This window comes from Grammomys surdaster, unplaced genomic scaffold (assembly GCF_004785775.1).
Source record: "Grammomys surdaster isolate TR1022 unplaced genomic scaffold, NIH_TR_1.0 231, whole genome shotgun sequence".
Taxonomy (NCBI): Eukaryota; Metazoa; Chordata; class Mammalia; order Rodentia; family Muridae; genus Grammomys; species Grammomys surdaster.
In genome coordinates, this window is record NW_021604676.1 from 3,789,486 (window position 1) to 3,801,860 (window position 12,375).

Below are 12,375 nucleotides of genomic sequence, written 5' to 3' on the forward strand. Positions count from 1 at the left end.
ATCATTTAGTTCATTTTAAAAGTTAATAATCTAAATGGTTAATCCAAATGCAATTACAATTGCATTCTCTATAAAATATAATATAGATCAATATGTATGCTCTATGGAACATGCAACCACATGTGTCCAATCTGAATTTTGTCTACTGAAGCTACGTTTCTGACAGATACACAAAGTGTTCTAAACTGTGTGTGCTCAAATTAGAAGTACATCAAAGAAAGAAAGCATCAATTTTCTCAGGTATAAGTGAGCATGAATCAGGATTGTGTCTTCAAACTTCTTCAAACACATATTTGTCTTGATTACCAAAATAAACCTTTGTAGCCAATTTTTATAGTGTAAGTAAATATACATGGTACACAATGATATTAAAAGAAAATAGAAAATTACCAGAGTTATTTCTTGTTGTGAAACTAAACGTAAGTTAGTTTGGATAGATTCCACCTGCAGTTCCTTCGGAGCCTCCCCATACTGAAAGAAGCTCTTGTTCAATGACTCAACCCTGGGCCCTGCCTTGGTTCTAGGTCCCTCGTTTACCACTGAGCTACACCTTCTATCACATCGTTTCCTGTTCATTCTAAATGAAGATTGCATTGCTTTTAAGTACACAAAGATAGCTAAACCATGTCATGTTAAGAAATGCTCTGGGCATTAATCCAACATTTTTTCAGTATTAATTTACAGGAGTTGCTAATTTTCTGGTTATCTTTAAGATCAATGAAAATTTGTCGATGTCCTTTATTTTTTTCAGCTATATTTAGCAAGAGTAAACTAAGTAATATGATACCTTTCTAGTTCTATGAAGTAAAAAAAAATCCATTATGTTTTTTAGGGGCATGAAAGTCAAATAAATTCTATTATAATCCAATCTATGACACACTTCACAGATTTATTATGTTCTGCATTGTGAATGAGAACTTATATATCTTATTGTAGCTTTTATTCTCTATCTTTGGGGAAATATTCAGATGATTACAATAATTTACTTAACTGTCTCAAAATTACATCAGAAGAAACACTAGAACATTCTTAAGACTATATAAAATTTAAGAGTATTTCATTCAGTGAATGGGCTCCATGTCAACAACATACAGTCCCAAATCTACCAATGTCTGGTAGCATTACTCTGTGAGTTGCAATGGAACTTACCCATGCTTTCTATTTCAGAAATAGTGATTGTTAAAGCAGTGTTGATTAGTATTTGTGGCCTGATTGAGCTTTCTCTGGTCCACGGGAAGCTAACTGCCTCCACATTGTCCTTTTGTGTTGAAGGTCTTTGCAATTGTGTGGACCTTTTAGCTCTATAGAAAGCCTGAGCCCTGTGAGAGGTACAACTCAATGAAAGGGCAAACAGGATTGCATGCTGTTCTCCCTCCTCACATTTATGGGTAATCAATGTTCATTTAGTTGTGTGCTCTAACACACAGTGCCTGCTACTTAAATCAAATGAAGAATATTTTATATATTTGTTAGTTGCATTGATTATACTGTTTCTCATTACTTGAAGCTAAAAAGGGAAAATTTTAAACACAAAAAGGAGCAGCAATAATTTTCAGTAAGGAAATCGCTGTCACATCAAGAATATATAGATGGATTTCATTCTGTCTGTAAAAGAAGCCAACTGGGGATGAAGTGTGGATGTGAGAGAAAGAAAGAAACTGCACTTCATGATGGATGAAAGCCTCAGGGGTATCCAGCTGTTCTTAGAAGTACATCTGTGGATACACACAGCTATGTTTCTATTTTCCTTATAAGGAACAAAGTTGAATTTGCTTATTTCTTGTCCAGTAGGCATATCTATATCTAATAAACACTCACTGAAACAGAGTGATCCAAAAGTATAGAGACAACAAGATTTGAGGACCATAGAAAATTTTGGAGAAGAATTTGGCAAATAACCTGAAATGAAGAAAGTCATTATCCACATAGGCGCAGTTACACATAAAGAATAAGATGGGAAGAATAATATGGGCTATAAATTGAGATATTTTCCATAAAACATTCACACACACACACACACACACCCCTCTTCTCCCTATAGAAACACAATAATAACTAGTTTATAGTCTTAGTAACAAATAAAGTTGTAATTGATAATGTATATCTTATGAAGAAATACCACACAACAATCTAGACCAAGGTCACATAGGCATGAATATTTGTCCAATAAGATCTCTAGTAGTTTCAAAAGATTTTCTACCTACCTGTCCCTATACAACCTTTTTAAAACTGATGTATTTTAATAGTCAGATGAGGGTTTTAATAATGAGAAAACTGACTCATCTAAGGGTTAAACACAAAGTTTTTTGGGGGAAAGAAGACTCAATTTCAAATATTTAATCATGTACTCTTCATAAATTTTAATTCAAACTGGGAGATGTAATCAGGCAAAGCATAGAAACAGAGACAAGTGGTGGCCTTGAGTACGGGGAATGTGAGTAGCAGACTCACTATTCTGTCAGTTTTTAATCTACAACATTCTGCATTTGCTGGTTCCTAGTATTCTACCTCTCAGTCTTAAGAACTACTTTCTATCAATGGCAAACTTGAGTGTTTCCCTGGGCTAAGATTGCTCTCTAAACCATATCCTGCCCCAAAGGAGTCATTCCCAGTGAACTTTACTAAAGATTTAAATTTACTGTAAGTACAACTTAACATTTCATTATGTATTTCTATAGCAAGGTTTTCTTTTAAATTTTAAATATTAAGGCATGTAGAAGAATGAATACATTTATTTCTGTCTTCTACATTCCCATGACTTAGTGATGAATATAATAAAGTTATTTAAGTTTTTATTTCATTTTTCTACACATAAACTTTTATTCATTTATGAGGACACATCAATCAAAAGAAAAACCATTACTGACTGGTGGTAGAGCACCTGTTCAGGGAATAGTTGACCGTTCTTGTGTTATAATAAATGATTTGTATTCAAATAGAAAAATCATTGGAGCCATGTATAATTCTAAAGATTTTAATCTTTTTTAGTAGAAGAATAACTCAGTGAGCAGAAGATTATTGATTGGGTAATTTGCATTTTGTTTAAGTTTCAAAATGGAAATCAAATAGTAGAGACATTTCAACATCTTATTAAGGAAGTACCAAAGTTTAAAGTGCTGGATATTTTAATCATCTTGATTTGATCACTTTTTAATACCCAAAACACATCAAACATCACATTTCATTCATCATACACAAAGATATATCAATCAATAATATGTTTACTCTGTTGGTTTTTTTTTCATTTTTTTTTATTTTTTTTGAGTATTCGCATTTTTTTTATTTATTTTTGAACATGAAATGCTTTTTTATAGCATGTTTTACAAGGGGAGGGGGTAAGAGGGGCCAGGTGGTGGAAAAGTACAAAATCTTCTTGGCCTGTGCCTTGGAACATGTCATGGTCTATAAGGTACTCTGCCTTGAAATTATGATCTACCTGCTGTTCTTCAGAATATATGGTACACTGCTTGAGTTATGGTCTCCCTGCTATTCTTAAGATGATATGGTACACTGCTTTGAGTCTATCTGCAGTTGCTAAGCAGGATCTTGCAGTTGCCAAGCTTCAGAGGACATTGTGCAGGTGGGGAAAGGTAGGGGGTGAGGGTAAGGGCGAGGGTCCTGGCTTCTGGCATCTCCCCCTTCTCTGTTTAGTTAGAGAAGGCATCTTATGATCAATCCCAACTATGTGAATTTTGAATTTGGATGTCTAATTATGGGGGGTCTTAGACAAGTTCACAACCCCAAAACACTGATGTGAGACGAGTCACATCTATAACTAAGATCATTTATCTAGTTTTCTTAGAATATTTAACTTTTTTTATTATTATTATTAATTACTGTTGTTGTATTAGCTTATTGAGTATACCACATAATAGCCACTGTACAGGGAAGCAACAGAATCTCTTGCCCTATGTACTTTATAAAACAGATCCAAACAATCTACATAAACTGACATATTATAGGAGAACACATATAATACAGTTAAACATCCAATAATATCTCATAAGGTTTCTTCTCTTTTTTTATTCTGAGTTTTCAGTTTCTATTTAAAAGATAATACACAGAGGCCAGTTTGAGCTAATAGAGTTTTATTAGAACACATAGGAAGCACTCAGAACCATGGGTCTGGAACATATTGCCAGGCATTATCTACTACCACAGGCCTGGCTTGAGAAGATTTCTCTATCATGATGACAGAACAATTTTGGCTTTGGCACAGTTGAGATTTTGAATCTAAGATAGTCTCACCTCACCATCCCTCAAATATCTCATGCTGAAATGCTTTACTTAGGGCTTGTCACTACTATGAAGCATAGAAGCACAGCTTAGTCTACCCCAGCCAGGGAAGTCCATTTCCATAGTGACTCTGGTCCTTCATATACCTACATTCCAAAACAATGTCCAAAAGATTGCACCATATCAGATGACTCCAAGCCAGTGTCTGTTCTTAGAATAAAAGGAAGCTGAACACAGTGTTAATAATTTTACTTTGAGAAGATAGCATTCAGTAAGGCAGGGATCAGCATACAGGCATTTCAAGATACAGAAAGCAAGTTCAAAAGATCTGAAGCTTCTCTGAATGTTTGCAAAAAAGATCCATTATTAAATTTCAAATTTAAATGTTTACTTATCTTAAATATAGAGTTGTTTCTGTTACATTTCTGAGATTATAATATAATTTCAGTGTTTCTCCCTTCCTTTTCCTCTGTAGGTAAGTCTGACATGACTTCCAGTTGTGACACTAGCAATTCATTTCTAACAAATTTCCACTTGTTGATACTCCTCTTGGTCTGGGGACCAGACGTGGAGAGCCATTTATTCACTAATTTTAGGATGATGCAGAATGTAAACTTCTGTTTGAATGAAGTCTGTTCCTTAAGCATTACAGTACGTATGGAGACTGAACTGCAAGAAGCTGCAGCAGAAGGCAGGACAAGAGATGAGAGAGGACAGAATCTAAAGCACTGCAGTTCAAGATTTAGTTGAGCCAGAGTTTGTCTCCACCTATACTTTTCTCAATCACATGAATCAATGACTCTCCTTACAGCTTATTCTAACTTAAAATGAGGTTTTGCTTAATGGGAAAAAATTGTTCGGTTTTCAAATTAATTTAATATGAAATTGCATTTCATTTCAGTATCAATGCACAATCTAAGTTTTGTTGAAGAAATATTGTAGGAGGCCTGCCAGCACCAGGGACACCAGGTAACCCCCTCAAACCACTCCCCCCCAGCTCTCTGGAAGCACCCCTAGCAGTGGTAAACTACACCCCATTTACTGTGTTCCACTTCCTGCCCCACAATTCTGCCTGCTTTCCTGGAGGCTTGCCAACATCAGAAAAAAATTAGGTTAGATCCCACCCCAAGCCTGGCCGCACACTATTCCCCAAAAACAAACCCATTAGTCTTAAACTCTACCTGACCCTTGGACTCCATTTTTCAGCTGACAACTCCATCTGCTTTGCTTGATGCCAACTGGCACCAGGGACCCCAGGCCACACTGGTAGTAGGGACCTGAGAGGAATGGTTAGACCATATTGGCCTTGAATACCTGCTAGTCACCAGAACCCCAGGCCACTCAGGCCAGTAGACAGAGAAGAAAAAGAAAATAAGGGAAAAACATACACATTGAACAAAGATAAACTCAGAGATTAGCATTTAAACCTATAGCAACCACAGAACCCAGATACCTAAAAGCCATCATAAAAACAGAGTCAACAACAGCCAGAGTAATATGATACCACCAGAGCCCAGCTTTCCTACCTCTGCAAGCCCTGGATATTCTGACACAGCTGAAACACAAGAAAATGATTTCAAATACAGTCTTATAGAGACGATAGAGTCCTTTAAAGAGGAAATAAATAAATCCTTTAAAGAAATAGAGAAAAACACAAACTGATGAAATCCTGGAGTTAGAAAACCTAGGGAGGAGAACAGAAACTACAGATGCCAGAATCATCAGCAGAATTCAAGAGATGAAGAGAAAATCACAGGCATACAAGAAACAATAGAAAAATTGATACATTGATCAAAGAAAATGTTAAATCTAAAATGTTTCTGACACAAATATCCAGGAAATCTGGGACACTATGAAAAGACCAAACCAAGAATAATGGTAGATAAAGGGAAAGATTCCAAGCTCAAAGATCCAGAATATATGTTCAACAAAATCAGAGAAGAAAATTTCCCTAACCTAAAGAAAGAGATCCCTATGAATGTACAAGAAGTTTGCATAACACTAAATAGATTCTACCAGAAAAGAAAATCCTTCCACCACATACTAATCAAACACTCAATGGACAGAACAAAGAAGTAATATTAAAAACGGCAAGGGAAAAAGGCCACGGAACATATAAAAGCAGACCTATCAGAAATAAACTGGACTACTCAACAGAGACTCTAAAAGCAGAAGGGCCTAGGATATATGTCTTGTAGACTCCAAGAAACCACAGATGTCATGCCAGACTACTACAACTAGCAAAACTTCCAATGACCATAAAAGAAAACAAGATAATACATGACAAAACCGAATTTAAGCAATATTTATGTACAAATCCAGCCCTATAGAAAATACAAGAAGGAAAATTCCAACATAAGGAGGTTAACTACACCAAGAAAACACAGGAAATAAATAATTTAATACCCACAAAACTAAAAGAAGGGGAACACACACATACACACACAAAACTAACACCAATATTAAAAGTACAAGAATTAACAGTCATTAGGCATTCATATCTCTCAATATCAATGCATTCAATCCCCAATAAAAAGACAAAGGCTAACAGAACAGATGTGAAAACAGATTTCATCATTCTGTTGCATACGAGAAACGTATCTCAACATCAAAGAAAACATTACTTCAGTGTTAAGGGCTAGAATATAAAATAGACCTTCAATCAAAATTAATCAAAAGAGATGGGAAATAATACTTCACACTCACCAAAGAAAAATATCCACTAATATGTCTGACACTCTCTAAGAAACCACAGATACCAGCCTAGACTGCTATACTCAGCAAAACTTTCAATCACAATAGACGGAGAAAACAAGATACTCCATGACAAAACCAAATTAAATAATATCTATTCACTAATCCATCCCCACAGAAGATACTAGAAGGAAAATTCCAACCCAAGGAGATTCACTACCTAAGAGACATGAACAATAAATAATTCAACAACAGTGAAGAAGAAGGAGGAGGAGGAGGAAGAGGTGGAGGAAGAAGAGAAGGAAGAGGAGGAAGAGGAGGAGGAAGAGGAGGAGGAAGAAGAGAAGGAAGAGGAGGAGAAGGAAGAGGAAGAAGCAGAGGAGGAGGGGGAGAGGAGAAGAAGGGGGAGGGGGAGGGAGAGAGGGAGAGGGAGAAGGAGAAGGAGGAGAAGGAAGGAGAAGGAGAAGGAGAAGAAGAAGAAGAAGAAGAGAACACACATACACACACCACCACCACCATCACCACCACCATTAAAATAACAGGGATTAATAATCATTGGTCATTAATTTCTTCAAATATAAATGAACTTAGTTTCTCAATAAAAAGACACAGGCTAAAAGGATGGTTGCACAAACAGGATATATCATTCTGCTGTATATAAGAAACATACCTCAGCAATGAAGACAGACATTACCACTAAGAAATAGAATTTCAACCATAATTATTCAAAAGAGATGGGAAAACACACTTCATACTCATTTAAGGAAAAAATCTACCAAGATGACATTTCAATTATTAATATCCATGCCTCAAATACAACAGCACCCACATTTGTATCAGAAACACTATCTTTTGACTACTAAAGCTTAAATCATACACCAAACCCCACACATTAAAAGTGCCCCCTCTTACCAATGGACAGGTCATCCAGATTGTTGGGAGCCGACTCCTAGCAGAAAGCAGCTATCATCTTTGCAGCCATCTCAGGCCATATACCCTGACAAGAGACTTGTTTTCAACAGCTCACAGCAGCTGAACACACTCTGATAAACATCTTGTTTTTCTAACATATCTTGTTTTGCTATTTAGTGCCACCAGCAGCAAGGTGCAAGTGGTATCCACACTGCTAGGCGCACGTGATCGCCACACTGCTAACTAGGTACACGTGGTCTCCACACTGCTAGCTAGGTGCATGTGGTCTCTAAGCTGCTAGCTAGGTGCACATGATATCCACGCTGCAAGGCACATAACATAGTGCCTTCAACTGTGCTTGTCCATGAGGGCAAGGCACATGGTAAAGGATATAAATACACAGGATTTCCTTTCAATCAACGAGACTTGATCAGACCCTCTGTCTTGTCTCCATTCTTCACATCTCTCCGTCCCCACTCTCTCTCTTGCCAGGCCCTGACCCACGGACTGTAGCAGCAGAACGGCAGCAGAACGGGCCCATTACAAAGTGGCCCCTGAATGTGGGACAGCTCGGGCAGTTACACCAGATAGAAACTGAACAGTGAAATAACGAAACTAACAGATGTTATGAATCAAACAGTCATAGCAGATATCTACAAAACATTTCACCCCAGCTCAAATGAATATACTTCCCTCCTGCCACCTCATGCAACTTTCTCCAAAATTGACCATATACATAAACACAGAGCAAATCTCAACAGATAAAAGAAAATTGAAATAACCCCTTGTATCTTACCAGCCCACCATGGATTAAAGCTGTACTTCGACAACAGAAATAACAGAATGCCTATAAAACCGAGGAAACTGAATAACTCCCTACTCAATGAGCACTGGGTCAAGGAAGAGATAAAGAAATTGAAGACTTTCAAGAATTCAACAAAAATGAACGTACAACATACCCAACCTTAAGGGACACTATGAAAGCTGTACTAATAGGAAAGTTCATAGCACTAGTTACCTTAATAAAGAGAGTAGTGATATTTCATACTAGCAACTTAAAACCACATCTGAAAGCTCTAGAATGAAAAACAAACAAACAAACAAACATACCCAAGAGGAGTAGATGACAAGAAATAATCAAGCTAAGGGATGAAATCAATAAATTAGAAACAAAGAAAACAACAGAAAGAATCAAGAAAACCATGAGTTGGTTCCCTCAGAGAATCAACAAAATAAACAAACTATTAGCCAAACTAAATAAAAGGCAGAGAGAGAATATCCAAAGTAACCAAATTAAAAATAAAAGAGGGATATAACAGACACTGAAATTTTACTACAAAAACCTGTAGTACACAAATTTGGAAAATCTGAGTTAAATCAATATTTTCTTAATAGATACTATTTACCAAACTTAAAGTCAAGACTGGGTAAATAGTTTAAATAAGCATATAATCACTAATGAAATAGAAGCAGTCATTAAAAGACTCCCTCCTAATATAAACAGAAAACCCAGGGTCAAGTGGTTTTAGTGAAGAATTCTACTAGACTTTCAAAGAAGAGTTAATACTAATATTCCTTAAATTATTCCCTAAAATAGAAACAAAAAGAACATTGCCAAATTCATTTTATGAAACCATCATTTTATGATGCCTAAGCCACAAAGAAAGACTTAACTAAGAGAATTTCAGACTAATCTCCCTTATGAACATTGATACAAAAATACCCAGTAAAATACTTGCAAACCAAATACAAGAAAACATCAAAAACATCACCCACTATGATCAAATAGGCTTCCTGCCAAGAATGCAGATATGGTTCACCATATGAAAATCCATCAATGTAATCAATTGACCATATAAACAAACTGAAGGTAAAAAATAACACATGATCATCTCATTAGATGATGAAAAAGTCTTTGATAAAATTCAAAACCCTATCATGTTATAGTTTTTGGAGATATCAGAGATACAAAGCACATACCTAAATAAAATAATAGCATTACATGTCAAGCCAACAGACAACACCAAATTGAAGCAATTCCACTAAAATTAGGTGCAAGACAGGGCTGTCTACTCTCTCCATATCTATTTCCTATAATCTTTGATGTTTTAGCAAGGTAATTAGACAACTAATTGAGATCAAATGGATGCAAATTGGAAAGGAAGAAGTATCGCTCTGTGCAGATGATATGATAGTATACACAAGTGACCCTCAAAATTCTACCAGGAGAAAACTCCAACAAATGATAAACACCTTCAACTAAGTGGCTGCATTCAAAATCAACTCAAAAAAATCAGTAGATCTACTTTATACAAAAGATAACTGGTATATCTGTGTCCTTAGGTAGTGCTATGTCCAAATTTTTGAGGAACTACCAGACTAATTTCCAGAGTGATTGTACCAGTTTGCAATCCCACCAACAACGGAGAAGTATTCCTCTTTCTCCACATCCTCACCAACATTTCCTCTCACCTGAGTTTTTGATCTTAGCCATTCTGACTGGTGTGAAGTGAAATCTCAGGGTTGTTTTGATTTGCATTTCCCTGATGACTAAGGATGTTGAACATTTCTTTAGGTGCTCCTTGGCCATTCAAGTTTCCTCAGTTGAGAATTTTTTGCTTAGCTCTGTACCCCATTTTTAATAGGGTTATTTGGTTGTCTGGAGTCTACTTTCTTGAGTTCTTTTTATATATTGGATATTAGTCCTCTATCAGATGCAGGATTGCTAAAGATCTTTTGTTGGTTGCTGTTTTGTCCTATTGACAGTGTCCTTTGCCTTACAGAAGCTTTGCAATTGTATGAGGTCCCATTTGTCAGTTCTTGATTTTAGAGCATAAGCCATTGGTGTTCTGTTCAGAAACTTTTCCCCAGTGCCCAGGTATTTCAGGATCTTCCTCACCTTCTCTATTAGTTTCAGTGTATGAGAAAGGTGATCACATCTGAAATGTAAATAAAATATCCAATAAAAAATTAGAAAAACCAAAAAAATAAAAATAACTGGGCTGAGAAAGAAATAAGAGAAACAATGCCCTTGAAATATCCCCAAATAATAAAAAATATGCTGGTCTAACTCTAACCAAGCAAGTGAAAGAGCTATATGACAAGAGCTTCATATGTTTAAGGGGCAAATTTTTTTTAAAAATGTATCATAAGATGGAAAGATATTTTATGATCATGGATAAGTAAGATTAATATAGAAAAAAATGGCCATCTTACCTAAAGCAAGTTATAAATTCAATGCAATTCCCAACAAAACTCCAATGCACATCTTTACAGGTCTTTAAAGAACAATACTAAACTTCATATGGAAAGCAAGCAGCTAATAAAACAAAAAACAGGATAGCTAAAACAACCTTATATAATAATAGAAGTTTTAGAGGTATCATTATCCCTATTTCAAGCTGTACTACAGAGCAATAGTAATAAAAACCACATAGTATTCGCATAAAAACAAACAGATTCATCAATTGAATCAAACTGAAGATCCAGAAATAAACCCATACACCTTTGGACACTTGATTTTTGACAACGAAGCCAAAACTTTATAATGGAAAACAGAAACCATTTCAATAACTGGCCTTGGACTAACTGGATGTAGAGGATGCAAAAAGAACCACATTTATCACTCTTCACAAAATTCAGGATCAAAGACTTCAACATAAAACTGGATACACTCAATTTGTGAGAAGAGAAACGGAGGCATAGTCTTGAACACATAGACACAGGAGACATTTTCCTGAACAGAATACCAACACCTCAGGGACAAAGATCAACAACTAATAAATGTGACCTCATGAAGCTGAAAATCTCCTGTAAGGCAAAGGACACTGTCAATAGGATAAAACAGTGGCCTACAGATTGGAAAAACATCCTCACCAACCCAACATCCAACAGAGACTGATACCCAAAATATATAAATAACTCAAGAAATTCGACAGCAACAAACCAAATAAACAATTACAAAATGGGGTATAGAACTAGACAGAGAATTCTCAATAAGGGAATCTCTAATGTCCAAAAAGCATTTAAGGAAAATTTCAAGTAAACGTCAATCAAAAATACTCTGAGATTCCATTGTATATTCTTCAGAACAGCCAAGGTCAGAAATTCAAGTGATAGCACGTGCTGGCAAGGGTGAGGGGCAAGAGAAACATTCGTCCATTCTTCCATTTCTGGTGGGAGTAAAAACTTGTACAACCACTTGGAAATCATTTTGGTGGTTTCTCAAAAAGTTGGGAATTGTTCTTCCTCAGAACAGAGCTAAAGCATTCCAGGACATATACCAAAGATGTTTCACCATGACACAGGGACACATGCTCAACTATATTCATATCAGCTTTATTCAGAATAGTCAGAAACTCGAAACAACCTAGATGTCCTTCAACTGAAGGATAGATAAACTGTGGTACATTTACACAATGGAATATTAATCTGTTATTAAAAACAATCACATGTCAAATTTGCAGGCAAATTATGGAACTAGAAAAGATCAAACTGATGAGTGAAATAACCCAGACCCAGAAAGACAAGCAT